Source organism: Eubalaena glacialis, chromosome 17, assembly GCF_028564815.1.
Source record: "Eubalaena glacialis isolate mEubGla1 chromosome 17, mEubGla1.1.hap2.+ XY, whole genome shotgun sequence".
NCBI lineage: Eukaryota > Metazoa > Chordata > Mammalia > Artiodactyla > Balaenidae > Eubalaena > Eubalaena glacialis.
In genome coordinates, this window is record NC_083732.1 from 72,676,582 (window position 1) to 72,692,284 (window position 15,703).

The 15,703-nt window shown below is 48.1% G+C and overlaps 1 protein-coding gene across 5 annotated transcripts in view; it reads left to right on the plus strand.

Moving 5' to 3' along the window:
- Positions 1-15,703, plus strand: part of ZHX2 (zinc fingers and homeoboxes 2) — a 170,774-nt gene that overhangs the window by 107,625 nt on the left and 47,446 nt on the right. Inside the window, exon 1 of one of the 5 annotated variants that reach the window (XM_061172173.1) lies at positions 11,371-11,400. The exons of the other annotated variants lie outside the window; for them this stretch is intronic. The gene's annotated coding sequence lies outside the window, so the exon portion shown is untranslated. Of the gene's footprint in view, positions 1-11,370; positions 11,401-15,703 lie in introns of those variants that run through there. 5 annotated transcript variants of the gene reach the window in all.

A 15,703-nucleotide genomic window follows, 5' to 3' on the forward strand; every position in this document is an offset into this window, starting at 1 on the left:
TGCTCCATTTATAGTTCTTATAAAATATTCGCTATATTGTTGTACAATATATCCTTGTCGCTTATTTTGTACCTGATAGTTTGTAGCTCTAATCCCTTCCTCCTATATTTGTCCGCTTCATTTTTATATGCACGTCTACACACACACACACACACACACACACACAGGATTGCCATGTAAAATGTATTTCTTACTGTGAGGCTGGCTCAAAATGTTCAAAAACCAAACCAGTGGGTCAGCCCCTTACAGTCACCTGCAGGGTTGCTCGGTCAGCTCTCCGCCAGCTTTAAAGTGTCACCTTCCCCAGAGGATGAAGGGGCTTTGCCAAGATGAGGGGTGGGCGGCGGCGGGTGGGGTGTGGGTGGCTGGGGTGGGAGGGGCCCTCAGGCCAGCCTCGACGTCTCCTCAACCCCTCCCTGTCCCTTGCATCATCCCCCCACCTCCAACCTTCACCCCGCACACCTCCTCCTTCCTCTTCTCTCCTCCCCACTCTCTTGCCACACAAGGGGCTTCTCCGTGAAGAGACCCAAGTGTTTCTTCCAACCCTCCTCCTTCTGGCTTCATGGGGTACAGGGGCCAGGGCGGGAACAGGCCACCACCCAGCAGAGCGGGAAGAAGTGGAGAGAAAGGAGAATGTCAGTGGGACTGTTTCACTGAACAAGTACTTATCGAGGGTCTCCTGTGTGCTAAGCCCTGGGGACACTGCGGTAATCAAGACAGATCCCACCCTCCGGGAGCACACGGGCTGGTTGGGGGACAGACCTTAGACAGATGATCATAAATGTAACATTGCAGACGGAAGGAAAAATGGAGCTCCAAGCCCATGTGATGGAGACCTAACCTCATCTTAAAAGGATCCGGTGGGCTTCTCTGGAGAAGATACTTTCCAGCTGGTTCCCGAAAGATGGAGGGGTTACCGGTAAAGTTTGGGGAGGCTGGAGGGTGGTAGTGAGCCGCCTTCCTGGAGAAGAGAATGGCCCCCCCGAGGGCTCGGAGGCCTGGAAAGGACAGATGCGCAGGGGGAACTGCCACCAGGACCCCTGGCTGGGGCTCTTGGGGCCCCGGTGTGAACAAGAGTGGGAGTGGGACTCAGAGTTCCAGGCATCTGGGGGCCTGGAAGTTCCTTTTCATGTTTTCTGCACAACGGATTCGTAAGGATGGCGGCGTGGCTTCTTGCAGTCGTAGCCTTGACCCTCACGCAGCTGTTTTGAAAATACTGTGCCTTTTCAGCAGCGCGTGCTGCTAGCGGGCAGCGTGGCCTCAGAGCTGGCGTCCACCCTGACCGGCAGTGACAGACACAGTCTGGGAGAGGCTGTCAGAGGCCTCTCCAGACAGACAGCAAATACAGTCTGATGTGTTCACCAGCCCCCTGCTGGCCGGGGTGCTTGCACGGGGCAGCCTCTAAGGGCCTGACACCCGGCTTCACGCAGGCTGCTCTGTGCGACAGCGTGGCCGTGGACACTGGGCTCTAAGAACGGATGAGTGATGGGAGGTGGGTGGGTGGCTAAGAAATAGCATTCCCAGTGGGAGGGACCCCCCCTATGGAGCCGAGTCAATGGCGCTGAACCACACATCCAGGGACCAACCTTTAATTAGCACCACTGTGTGCCCCAGACCTGCCAACGGCCTCCAGCGCCCCGTCTCCTAATCAGCAGCCCTTTGCAGGAGGCAATCTTTTTTTTTTTTTTTTTTATTTACTCATTGGCTGTGTTGGGTCTTCGTTGCTGCACGTGAGCTTTCTCTAGTTGCAGCGAGCGGGGGCTACTCTTCATTGCAGTGCGCAGGCTTCTCATTGCGGTGGCTTCTCTTATTGCGGAGCACGGGCTCTATGCACGTGGGCTCAGTAGTTGTGGCTCGCGGGCTTCAGTAGTTGTGGCACAAGGGCTCAGTAGTTGTGTCTCGGGGGCTCTAGAGCGCAGGCTCAGTAGTTGTGGCGCACGGGCTTAGTTGCTCTGCAGCATGTGGGATCTTCCCGGACCAGGGCTCGAACCCGTGTTCCCTGCGTTGGCAGGCAGATTCTTAACCACTGCACCACCAGGGAAGTCCGCGAGAGACATTCTTATCTCCGCTTGGCAAATGCAGAAACTGAGGCTTAAAGAACCTAAGGGGCTTGCCCAAGGCAACGTATTCATTCATTAGCAAATATGAAAGCATCAACCATGTGCCAGGTCCTCAGAAGACAGTGAAAGAAAGGGGTCTTTGCCCTCGTCAACCTTAGTCTAGTGGGAGCCAAGAAGCGATGTAAATATACCAGTCTTACTGAGATAAAATTCACATACCACGTCATTCACCCATTGAAGGGTACCATCCAGCAGGTTTTATTATAGTCCAGAGTTGTGCAACCCTCACACAATTGTCCAACATTTTCCATCACCCCACAAAGAAACCCCATGCCCATTTGCAGTCACTTCCCAATTCCCTCCCTCCCCCAGGCCTTCAGCCCCCTAAGCTCTTGGCAGCTACTAATCTGCTTTCCATCGCTATAGATTTGCCTATTCTGGACATTTCATACAAATGGAGTCATACAGTGTGTGGTCTTTTGTGACTGGTTTATTTCACTTAGAATCATGTTTTCAGGGCCTGTACTTGTAGCATGTATCACCCCTTCACGACTGTTTTGCCAAGTAAGACCCCGTCGTAGGGATAGACTGTATTTTGCTTATCATGCATCAGCTGACAGACATTTCCACTTTTGATGATTATGAATAGTGCTGCTGTGAACATTCACGTACAAGTGTTTGCACAGCAGAAACCTAGATTGGAACCCAGTTCTGCCCATCTCCAAAGCCTAACTACTATATTCCTCGGTAGCCTCCGTGCCCCTCCCCCTCAAAGGTCATGCCTTTAGGAGCCTGTCTGCCTTGGAGCTAGGTGTGTTTTGAGGGAAAGAATTCATCCTCAGGTACCACGGCCTTAGCTGAGCCCAGAAGACTTATCGGCAGGTGTTAGACTCCCAGGAATCAGGCAGCTGAGGAAGTTCTCCAACAGTTGTGTTGTTCTCATCCTGGCCCTCATGATGGGAACAGGCAGAGAGCAAAGGCTGAGGTGCTGTGTCCTGAGCAACCCTAAACTCAGGGGATTGAGGGGACTAATTGAGAAGTCTGGGCAGCATCCGCAGTGGAGCCTGAATGTGGTGCCCTTCTGGCTTGGACTTGCTCACGGACCACAGAGCATGTGCTTAAAGTCACTCGTGGCTCTTTCCTGAGCCAGTCACCTCCTTACCTGGTTCACTTTTACGACAAAAGAAAGGTTTTGACACTATCAACGATTGATAGAAAGGAAGGATAGTTGCATAGAGCCCAGCAAGCTCCACCAAGTCCAGGGGTGAATCCATCCTATAATTATGGCCTTAATGAGCTCACCTGGCTCCTGGGGCAAGCCTTTCCTAATCTCCACCCCACAGACCGCACACACTCTATCCTCTATGGTCCTTTCTGTTCCCCATTCACAGAACTTATCTACTGTTGCATCTCTGCCTGTCCTCTTATCTGCCACTTCCTTGAACCCAGGGAGAAAAGGTTGCTCGTTGTCACAGTCAAACCACTTAACACAGTCCTTGACGCCTTGGAGGTGCTCAGGGAAGGCTGTGGAAGGAAGACGGCAAGCCAGCAAGCAGCACTGGAGAGTGCCTGCTCTCACCCTGCTGTCTGATCCTGGCAGCCAGCTCTCTGCCAGGCTGCCCTGGCCAAGACGGCAGCATGTACTAAGGCAGAGGAACAGAAGGGCACTCAAGGCACTTTGGTCCCACCAGCCAGGTCGCCGTAACCACAAATGGCAAAGTGGAGAGAGAATGGGACAGAGTGGCCAGCAGCTGGAGCAGGTGGCATTTGTCTACGACTGACAGGCACAAGGGCCCCACTGGTTATTTCTCAGCCACGCCTGCGGGCCCCAGTTCAGCCCTGGCCTACTTTCAAGCTCATTATATGCTGCTGCCAGAGCGAAATGCCCACCCTGTCTCTGGTTCACCTGCCCTTTCAGGCCCATCGCTTGGCATTTTACCGCTTCCAAGATCCACCACTTATCAAAACCCCAACTAATTAAAACTTGCAACCAATTTCCTTTCTTACAATGGCAGACCTCTACTCCCTAATACAGGTTAATTCAGATATTTCAATCAGCTCCTGGAGAAGTGGTTTTCTCCCTATTGCGTTGTTATCCAAGGTTTTTCATCTCTCTTGGATTTTTCTGATGTTCAGAGTCTGCAATTCAGTTATTCCCAGAGAAGCTGCTTTGGGGAGGCATATCTCTGTCTTTATGATGATTCCTGCAGCAGATATTTTAATGTTATTCCCAAAGGGGAGCATCTTGCTTTCTTCTTTGGTTTCCCTAAACCTAACTCTAGGCTGGGTCTGTCATAACTGGTTCCTTGCAGCCATGACTGCGCATCTTCTGGGCACCCTCTCCCCCTACTTCCTGCTGACTCTCCGGGATGCTGCTACTTCACCTTTCTTGGAACAGCTGTTGGCATCTCAGAACCCTGGAGGGCTGGAGCTGAATTCGAGAGCTCACCCCGTCAAATCCCCATACCTTACAGGTAGTGAAATGACACCTGTTAGGAATGGGACCAGGAGGAGCATTCAGGTCTTCCAACTCCCCTTCAGAGGCTCTCTCCACGTGGATGCCTTGCCAGAGTTGCAGCGGATAACCAAGAGCCCAGCATCCTGAACACAGCTGAGTCATGCTGTGAGGGTGCGTGCCCTCGAACTCAGCCTTCTTCCCACTTCACCTTGCCTCCCGTGGCCTCTCCCACCATCACGGTGATTCACAGCTGGAAAGGACAATGTGTTCTCTTCAGCCTCGTAGGTTTCCCCAAGTCCTCCTTCTAGATTGCTTATGGAAAATAGAAGATGACTTTGCGAGAAATTTGTCACAAGTCCTGTACTGATCATTTGGGGATTTCATTTGGAAAATCGTCCGTCTCTTTCTGCTTTTGCTCTCTTGGCTTTGTGCTCTGAGAAAACATTCCCTCTCCCAGTTATGGGTGGTTAACAAGACCCCGTGCAAGCCTTGGGTTCTAGCAGGGTTGCAGAATTTCTCAGGAGAGCAAATAAAAGCAGAAAAGGCTCCATTCATGTGCCGTCTAAAGCAGACTCATTCTTTTCTCAGTTCTGACGGAGACTCATTTTGTGATGGCCTTGGGAAAGGGTTCGTTTGTGATAGCAGGTCCTTCTCCCCACTGTACAGTGGCCTGAGGGCCGACGAAAGTGATAAATACTGTGTCCGGCAAGGAAAGGAAGTGATGGATTTTTAAGTCTCCAGCTCTCCTAAATGCAGGTTTCAAGCCGGGGGGCTTTGGTGGTTTACCTGCCTCTCCTCCTCGTCCTCCTGCAGCCCATGGGATATTCGGCCGACCAACCAGCACGCTCTGGTACCCAAGGCCATAGCGTGCCCAAGCCCGGGTACTGGTGGGGAAGGACAGTCAGGCCTCTTGCCTTGGTGGGTTTCAAACTGCCTGCCTTGAAGTGCAAATGGCAGGTGCTGGCTCCTCTATGCCGTTCAGAGCCTCCGCCTGGCTCTTTTATGAGATTACAGGCGCTTTCATCTCAGCTTTGGCCCCGTTTTCCTCCTTCTCAGCAAGGCTCCAAAGACGGGCAACGAGGCAAGAACAAGGAGAGGAGGCGCATGCGCGGCCGCGGCCCGCTGGGCAGGGTTACCTGGCCTGCGCATCCTCCTGTCGCGTCCCTTTGAGCCGCGGAGGCTGAGAAGGGAGCACCGGGGACCAGGTTAAGAGGGGTCCTTCCCCCTTGGCGCCTGAAGGAAGTTGCATTGCATCCTGGGAAGGCTCTAATCATCCCTTTGCTTTGTGCTGTTCACTTCAATCCAGTGGAGAGGGGCTCCGTTGCCTTTCTTTTTCTTTTCTTTTAAACCTAGAGGTACTTTTTTGAGGCTCGGGGCTGAGAACACAACCTGTCTCTTACGCTTTTGCTTTATGTGCGTACCTGCGCACACACCCTTCTTCTTTGCTGTATTTGCTCATAATCTTGCTTGTCAGGTTTCCTTTCCTTTAACAGTCCAACCAGGGTTTCCTTCCCATTTTGCTCTCAATAAAAGGAAGGGGAGCTTCTACCCTCCCCTCAATCCTGATTTCTTCCTTCCATCTATCCATCCTCTCATTTAACTCTTTCTCATGGAGCTTTCCCTCTGGGCTAGCTGCTGTGCTTAGGAACAGGAAATGCAGCAAAGACCAAAGCAGAGCCCTGCTGTTCATGTTCACGCCCCTTCTGACCTGCCTTCCCCACTTCCTGCCCCTCCAGCTTCACCTCCCAGCGCTCATCTCCTGACCCCCATCCACCCAAATCCGCACCATTCCCGGCCCCAGCCTTCCTTTCGTGCCTCTGAACTTTTGCTCATGCATCTTCCCTGGTCCAGGATGCCCTTCTTCTTCCAGGTCCCCATCCACACCTTCACCTGGCTCCACCCTGGTCTCTGTGAAGCTTTCCAGCACCTCTGCCCTCACCCCAGGCAATGAGCACCTCCCTCCTCTGGGCACTCCGAGCGCTCATCCCTCGGGGCAGTCTAACCGTGACCTGTGTTTCTCAGGGCTCCCAGCCTTGGGCTCACACATAGCCTCACTATGCATGAGGCTTTGTCCCCTCCCATTGCGGTGGGGCTCCAGGCCCTGACCATCTCCAGCCCCCTAACTATTCCTGGGGGTCCTCAGGGGACGTGGTAGAGAGTCTTTTAGGAGCCACCATGAATGCATCTCCTGTTTCTGCCAGAGTTGGGCCTCCAGTTCTTGCCCTTGTGAGACCCCCTGGCATCTGACAGAGTGTCAGTGTCCCCACAGTGTCCCCACCCCCATGGTGGACTCTGCTATGACAAGGAGGATCTACTCCCCCACCCCATGCGTTACATTCCGTCACAGGGCCCTAGCAGCGCTGCTTCACGCAGAGATTTTCCTCTCAACAACTCTGTCAGTTTTTACTTGTCCCCTCCTCTCAGAGTTAGGCATGGATCCTTGGGATCTGGGCCAAAGGGTGATCTGATGAAGATCAGGCACCAGGCTGCAGTCACAATTGCATTTCCTTCTGATGACTCAGGCAGTGTTCCTGAGTCAGGGCATATGCCTTCCCTAAGGATACGTTACCTCCCAGATAACTCTTAGGCCTTAGAATTCAAAAAATTATTGGTGGGTCTGTACTGCCAGAATTCCAAATGTGCCCTAACATGTCTGAATCCTAAAACAAACAATATAAGCCAAGGAGGCACACACACCACCATTATACTTTTCCTTGCCCAGAGCAGACATCAGTAATCAATTACAGTTCAGTGTCTATCTAGTAAAGCCATTAGGATTCTTCCTAAACACGCCATTCTCAAGGCACTGTAGACCACACCTCTACTCTGAAGCCTTTCTGGATCCCCAGAAAGCCTTAGAAATGATTCCAATGGAAATGATTCCACCATTTTTTTTTTTAACCTTTCATAACCCTCAGGATTTTGCTGCTCTTGTCTGAGCAATGTTACAACAACATTCGGGTTGTAATAATAAAACTGATGGTTAACATCTACTAACCTCTCTTTTTTTTTAATTGAGTTATAGTTGATGTATAATATTATATAAGTTTCAGGTGTAAAACAGTGATTCACAATTTTTAAATATTGGCTATATTCCTTGTTTTGTATTATATATCCTTGTAGCTTATTTATTTTATACATAATAGTTTGTAACTCTTAATCCTTTGCTTCCATCTTGTTCCCCCCCCTTCCCTCTCCCCACTGGTAGCCACTAATTTGTTCCCTATATCTGTGAGTCTGCTTCCTTTTTGTTATATTTACTAATTTGTTGTATTTTTTAGATTCCACATATAAGTGGTATCATACAGCATTTGTCTTTCTCTGTCTGACTTATTTCACTAAGCATAGTATCTTCCAAGTCCATCCATGCTGTTGCAAATGGCAAAATTTCATTTATTATGGCTGTGTAGTATTCCATTATGTATATATACCACATCTTCTTTATCCACTCATCTGTTGATGGACACTTAAGTTGCTTCCATATCTTGGCTATTGTAAATAGTGCTGCTATGAACATTGGGGTGCATGTATCTTTTCAAATTGTGTTTTTGTTTCTTTTTTTTTTTTTTTTTCTGATATATACCCAGGAGTGGAACTGCTGGGTAATGCGGTAGTTCTGGTTTTTTTAACTGAAGTATAGTTGCTGTACAATATTATATAAATTAGGAACTTCCCTGGCGGTCTAGTGGTTAAGACTTCGCCTTCCAATGCAGGGGGTACGTGTTCAAACCCTGGTCAGGGAGCTAAGATCCCACGTGCCTCACAGCCAAAAAACCAAAACATAAAACAGCAGCAATGTTGTAACAAATTCAATAAAAGACTTTAAAAATGGTCCACATCAAAAAAAAATCTTTAAAAAAAATTATATGTTACAGGTGTACAATATAGTGATTCACAATTTTTAAAGTTTATACTCCATTTATAGTTATTATAAAATATTGGCTATATTCCCCATGTTGTACAATATATACTTGTAGCTTATTTGTACCTCTTAAACCCCTATTTTTAATTTTTTTTGAGAAACCTCCATACTCTTTTCCACAGTGGCTGCACCGATTTACATTCCCACCATCAGCATGCGAGAATTCCCTTTTCTCCAAATCCTCGCCAACATTTGTTATTTGTGTTCTTTTTGGTGATAGCCATTCTGACCTGTGTGAGGTGGGACCTCATTGTAGTTTTAATTTGCATTTCTCTGATGATTAACGATGTGGAGCATCTTTTCATGTGCCCGTTGGCCGTCTGTATGTCTTCCTTGGAAAAATGTCTATTCGGGCCTTCTGCCCATTTTTTAATCTGGTTGTTGGCTTTTTGGGTGTTGAGTTGTATGAGTTGTTTATATATTATATTTTGGATATTAACCCCTTATTGGCCATATCATTTGCAAATATTCTCTCCTATTCAGTAGGCTAGGCTGTCTTTTCGTTTTGCCTATGGTTTCCTTTGCTGTGCAAAAACTTTTAAGTTTAATTAGTCCCATTTGTTTATTTTTGCTTTTGTTTCCTTTGCTTTAGGAGACAGATCCAAAAAAATATTGCTACGATTTACACCAAAGAGTGTTCCACCTATATTTTCTTCTAGGGGTTTTAAGGTTTTCGGTCTTACATTTAGGTCTTAAATCTATTTTGAGTTTATTTTTGTATGTGGTGTTAGAAAATGTTCTAATCTCATTCTTTTACATGTAACTGTCCAGTTTTCCCAGCACCACTTATTGAAGAGACTGTCTTTTCTCCAGTCTATATTCTTTCCTCCTTTGTTATAGATTATTTGACCATAGGCGCCTGGGTTTACTTCTGGGCTCTCTATTCTGTTCCATTGATCTATGTGTCTGTTTTCGTGCCAGTACCAAACTGTTTTGATTACTGTAGCTTTGTGGTATTCTACTGAGCTCTTGCCTTGACTCAGGCACTGTTCTAAGTGACTCTTGTTAAACTCACTTAATCCTTACAGTCATATGACATAAATGCCCTTATCATCCCCATTTTACAAATGAGGCAACTGAGACACAGGAGTGACACAGTTCCCAAGACAGAAACTGTGTCCTACCCACCTTTGTTGTTTCAGTGGTTCAGCCAACATTTTTATTAGACAACCATGCATACCAGGCCCTGCAATAGGCCCTGAGGACAAAAGTAGAACCTAGCATGATACTTGGGTGTAGCCCTTAAGAAATCATTTACTCTGAGTGCAGTTTTCATGGAGAGATAGGGGGATGGGAGTTAACTCAAGAAGAGGGGAGCTGAATTGGAGACTGAGGGAGTAATTTCATTCAAGGCATTTAAAATGAATGAACGAGAGAGGAAAGAACAAAGCTGGAGTCTGACCAATGTCTTTTATCCCCTGACAGCCCTCGCTGTTCTTATAGAAGCAGGCTCTTCCCTCTCCAACACCCCCAGGCTCAGAGGATGGCATCAGTTTGTGAAAGAGCCGAAGCCACCTGGGGTGTGGGTGGGTGCCAGTGGGGAGGGCCCCGCCTTCGCATCCCCCTCAGCCTCACTGTTCCGACAGAGGCACCTCTCCCAGCCCCTGTGCAGGATGGCAGAACCACTGCAGGCCACTCTCTCTTGCGGTCCTAGCGGTAGGGTCATCACCACCAGGCCCCTCCAAGACCGGCTGTCGGCTGGTCCAGGTCCCCAAAACCTCTTCTTCCCCGGCAAACTCAGCAGTGCTGTTTTGCTCCCGTGGAAACAAGAACTTCAGTCCAGGCATTTACCTCCTCACTACCCCCACTACCCTCGGCACCTTACCTGTCCCATTTTTCCTTGCCTCCCACCCCACTTCCTCTGTTACACCCAGCTCCCTTCTCACCTGGTCCTCAGCAGACTCCATGGTTTGTTCAGGGCTCTGTGTCTTGGCCCAGACCAGAGGTCAGCCAACCTTTTCTGTCAAGGGGCAGATAGTAAATATTTTAGGCTCTGCAGACGAGAGGGTCTCTGTTGCAACTACTCAACTCCTCCGTGGAAGGGTAAAAGCAAACATGGGCCTGGCTGTCTGTGTCCCAGTAAAGCTTTATTTATAAAAGCAAGAGGTAGACCATAGTCAACCCCTGGCCCAAACTGTTCTCCCATCTGGAACATCTTTCCACCTCATTTTGTAACATCCATTCTTTCCTGTTGAAATTTCAAGGCTCAGCTGTGGTCCCACCTAGCCAGGAAAAATCTCCTCCCCACCACCACTGCCCTGTATGCTAATCTCCCCTTCACCAAGTTCTTTTCCTTATCATCTATTACTCCTTTGCATCTGTCACTTACCTCTCCCTACTTAGATGGTTAGCTTCTTGGGGTATACCTCTTAAATGTCCTAAAAGTGCCATTAGATGTAGCAATGTGCTGGATTCATAATCAGTACACAGTATACGATCAACAGTTTTGAAGATGTGCTCTACTGCAATGTAGGCACAAGGGCATGGTTCACTGTTTTTTCTGGTACCACACATGGAGGACAGCATGCCGTTTATTCATTCCACATGTATTTATTAAGTACTCACTACGTACTAGGTACTCCTTTTTTTTAAAAAAGTAAGTCATGTGCTAGCTTCAAGCTCTTACTATCATAAATGTGTAATGACATCATGCTTGAAAACCACTGGATTCGGAAGTCAAAGAAGTTCTCAAAGATGAGAGGGTGGCAGTGATTACTAGTCGAGCTGCCTCGTCCAATTTATAAAGTACTTCTACAACTGTTATCTCATTTAATCATAGTGACAACCCTCAGAGGTGAATGGTGTTATCCCATTTTACAGATGAGAAGACTGGGCTCAGAGGCTATGGCCCTGCTTGCTTGAAGTCAGACAGCTTCTAAGAAATGGAGCTTGACTCCAAAACTGTTTCAGCCGTGTTTTCTCTCCTAAAACAAAAGAAAACCACTCTTCTGATTCTAAAGGTAACAATCTAGGATATTATAGAAATTGTTGAAAAAATATAAAGCAGAAAATAAAAATCATGAATAATTCCTCAGCCCATAGATAGCCAACGTTAACATCATCTGCATGTTTTTACAAATGTTTGTGTGTGTTGACACAAAATTGGAGTTCTCTTGTATATACTGATATGTAGCTGCAAATTTTTTTTTAATGTATTTATTTTATTTATTTATTTTTGGCTGCGCTGGATCTTTGTTGCTGCGCGCGGGCTTTCTCTAGTTGCGGTGAGCAGGGGCTACTCTTCGTTGCGGTGCGAGGGCTTCTCACTGCGGTGGCTTCTCTTGTTGCGGAGCACGGGCTCTAGGCTCCCGGGCTTCAGGAGTTGTGGCTCGCAGGCTTCAGTAGTCATGGCTCGCGGGCTTCAGTAGTCATGGCTCGCGGGCTCTAGAGCGCAGGCTCAGTAGTTGTGGCACACGGGCTTAGTTGTTCCGCGGCATGTGGGATCTTCCCGGACCAGGGCTCGAACCCGTGTCCCCTGCATTGGCAGGCAGATTCTTAACCACTGCACCACCAGGGAAGCCCTTTTTTTGGTTTTTCTTAAAATCAAGGTATAAGGGAATTCCCCAGTGGTCCAGTGGTTAGGACTCCGCGGTTTCACAGCTGAGGGCGTGGGTTCAATCCCTGGTCGGGGAACTAAGATCCCACAAGCCATAGGATATGGACAAAAAAAAACCCAAAAATAAAATCAAGGTATAATTTGCATACAATTAGATTCACACTTTTTAGTGAACAATTCTATGAGTTCTGATAAACCCATGTGGTTGAGTAACCATCCCAAAAATCAAGACATAGAACATTTCTATCACCCCGCAAATTCCCTCGTGCCCCTTGGAGTCAGCCCCCACCCCAGCCCCTGGAAACCACTGCTTTTTCTCTAATTTTGCCTTTTCCAGATGTCAGGTAAATGGCATCATACAGTACATTGTGTGGCTTCATTTTTTACTTAACATATTATGAGTATGTTCCTACATCATTATATATTCTTCAAAAGTATTATTTTTTAATGACTCCCAGGCACTCGTCCTCCTACGCGCTCTTCCACTCACCGCAGCAGCCTCTTGGAGAATAGAAATGAGAGGTAGAATGTCATGTTGGAAAGAACAAGGGCAGAATGGATCTGCTAACCCTTATCACCCTTGATAGGAGGTGCTGGCTTTTCTGCCTTCAGGCCAAGGTGGCCGAGCTCCATGCAGACACACCGGACAATACCAAATGGCAATACATGACAGCAACATTTGCATCCAGCTCTGTGCCTTCAGAGCCCTTCCTTAGGCGTGACAGCTTCAGATTCTCGGCTTCAGATCCAGTCTCCTCAAGGAAATGGAGATAAGAATGTTCCCTCAACTGGGCCGTTGTGGGGATGAAAGGAGATGGTGTGTGTGAAAGTGGGAACTACGTGCCCTCGACTTGGGCTGGTTTTCCCATTCCCTCCCCAGATGTCCAGGTCTACCTTCCTTTAAAAAGGAGAGACAAGTTGATGTTATCAAAAAGTGTTGAAGACAGGTTGTCACCTAGTTGAAGCTGCCTCCCTACCATCATCAGAAGGATCCAGAAAGCATTGAAGAAAGGTAGCACTTTGGAGAGAATGATACAACTGTCAGAATCATGATCCTTTGGGAACAAATACACTAGGGCCTTCAGAACCTGCCCCGTACGTGCAGGAGGCACCGCCTCAGTACAGGACAGGAGCGGGAGCTGGAATGACACCCGCAGCTCTTGGGACCAAAACACCTCAAGGCTTTTTCTGCCTTCATTTCGGATTTTGGAGTTTTAGCAATTTATTCCCCACCCCAGCCCGGCATTCTCTTCTGCTCCTCCCGGGGCCGGCTTAGACTTCTCCCAGCAAAGCAGAGTCAGTATCCTAGTGTGTTGCTATGGAAAGAATGGCAACATCCCTCGCGAGTTCATGAAAAAAAAAAAAGAAAGAAAGAAAAGGAAAAAAGAAAAAAAAAATAGGACAAGCAGGTTTTTTTTTTTTTAAGTGTTATGAAACTGGGAGAAAAACTGTTCCACCACTAAATATATCCACTTACCAAATTAGCAGATGTTAGGGCTTATACAGCGTCAGACTCTCAGTCCTACAGAAGACTCTTTGCAGAGCTTTTCCACAGCCATTGCTCCCGCAGAACTCTGAGAGGCTGTTTGAGATTTCTCGGTTGGTGGCAGGAACCTTCTGTGTTGGCCAAATGGGTGATGTGGCAGTCGTTTCAAGGGGTACCTCTGAATAACTGGACTCTGTTGTGTTTATTTGTTTTAAAGGCCTTCCTCCTGTTCCCTCTCCCCTCCCCCTACCTTTCCTGTGTCAGGTCACCCCAATTTGGACTCCCTTGGGTTCCTTCCAAAAGCCAAGCCTTGGAGCCTGGGTTTGAACCCTAGCCCTGCCTTGGACTAGCTCTAGTCCTAGAGCATGTTCTTCTGAGCTCTTCATGAGCATCTGAACTGCAGTTTCCATATTGGTAAAACACCTACTTTCAAGATTTTGTGAAGTATAGCAATAACACATGAAGCTCCTAGCACAGTGGCCAGCGCAGAGCTATTAGTAGCAATGTTGTGTAATAGAAAGAGATTCTCTTGTCTTCTAGTCACATTTCCTATCTGCCCCAGGGGCTGATGGGGGCTGCAGAGGGGGCAGGTGAGCTTGTGTCTATCATCCTGCTGACGGAGCCAGCCAGGTGGCCCATCAGATGTGGACCCCGCCTCAACCTCTAAGGCCTTCCTCGGTGTCATTCATTCATTCTGAAAATTACTTGCTGGTCTCAAAGTCCAGGTGCACAGCATCTTCTCACACTCTTGGTTGATATCTTGGGTCTGCCGCTATTCTGGTTAACTATTGCTGCCTAGAAACCACACCAAAACTTAGGAGTTTCTCAAACAGAAATCTGTTGTATCTCACAATTCTGTGAGTGAGAAGTTCAGACAGTGTAGCAGTTATGACTCATCTCTACTCCATGCTGTCTGGTTGAGATGACTTGAAGTGATGGGGCTAGAACAGTGGGGACTGGCTGAGCATCTCCCTCTCCACGTGGGTAGCTTGGGTTTCCTCACAGCATGGCGGCCTCAGGGTAGTCAGACTTCCTACATGGTGGCCCAGAGCTCCAAGGGGAAGGAAGCAGAAACTGCATGTCCTCTTAAAGGTCTTGGTCCAGGACTGTCATAGTATCACTTCTACCACATTCTGTTGGGCAAAGCAGCCACAGAGCAGCCCCAGTTCAAGGGGGCAGGGACAGGGACATGAACTCCACCTCTCAATAGGAGAAATGTCAAAGAATGTGTGGCCATCTTTAATCTGCCACAGTATCTGCCACAAAATCACCACACCTACCTGTCTGCTTGCCCTACAAGGAAAATCTCAGAAGCTGATGGTGGCACCTGAGAGCAGAACCAAAAGGCAAGACCAACATCACTGGTCACAGGTGAAGATGGAGCCCAGAGAGCATGCCTTTCAGGGTAGCTGGCTGCTCAAAGGGTTGTGTGCAAACCAGAATTTTCGAATGACCCCTACCTGTGAATGCTCCCTGGGTATGCTCTCTGGCAGATTCCTACTGACAACACAACCACCCCTCAATTTCTCTCGAGTGTAAATGCCAAGTGTTCACACACCAGTTTTGCTGAAAGTGAGGCATTTCCCGTCCAAGTCACTGTGCTCTTTCCTAATGAAAGGTGGGTCCAGGTTTTCAAATTTAGCAAAAGTAGCCAGGTCAGCATTCACCACCTGGCCTCCAGGCCCTGGTTGCCTGGAAAGAAAAGATCCCTGCTTTGGGTGGGGTACTAGTTTCCTACGGCTGCCATTAACAAAGTACCACAAACGGGGTGGCTTCAAACAACAGAAACTTATTGTCTCCCAGTGATAGAAACCAGAAGTCATGCTCCCCCTGAAGGCACTAGGGAAGGGTCTGTTCCAGACCTATCTCCTAGCTTCTGGTGGCCTCAGGCATTACTTAGCTTGTCGATAGCCATCTTTTTCCTGTGTCTCTTCACATTGACTTCCCTCTGTGCAAGTCTGTCTCTGCATCCAAACTTCTCCTTTTTATAAAAAACACCAGTCATACTGAAGAGGGGCCCACCCTAATGACCTCATCTTTGCTTGATTACCTCTATAAAGACCCTGTTTCCAAGTACACTCACAGTCTGAGGTACTTGGGGTTAGGACTTCAACATATATTTGGCGGGGGCGGGGGGGAGATTAAAATCAACCCAGAACAGGTGATGAGCAGAGATAGACCGGGGCCAAAGCCTGACCTCATGCCATCTCACTTCCAGTGT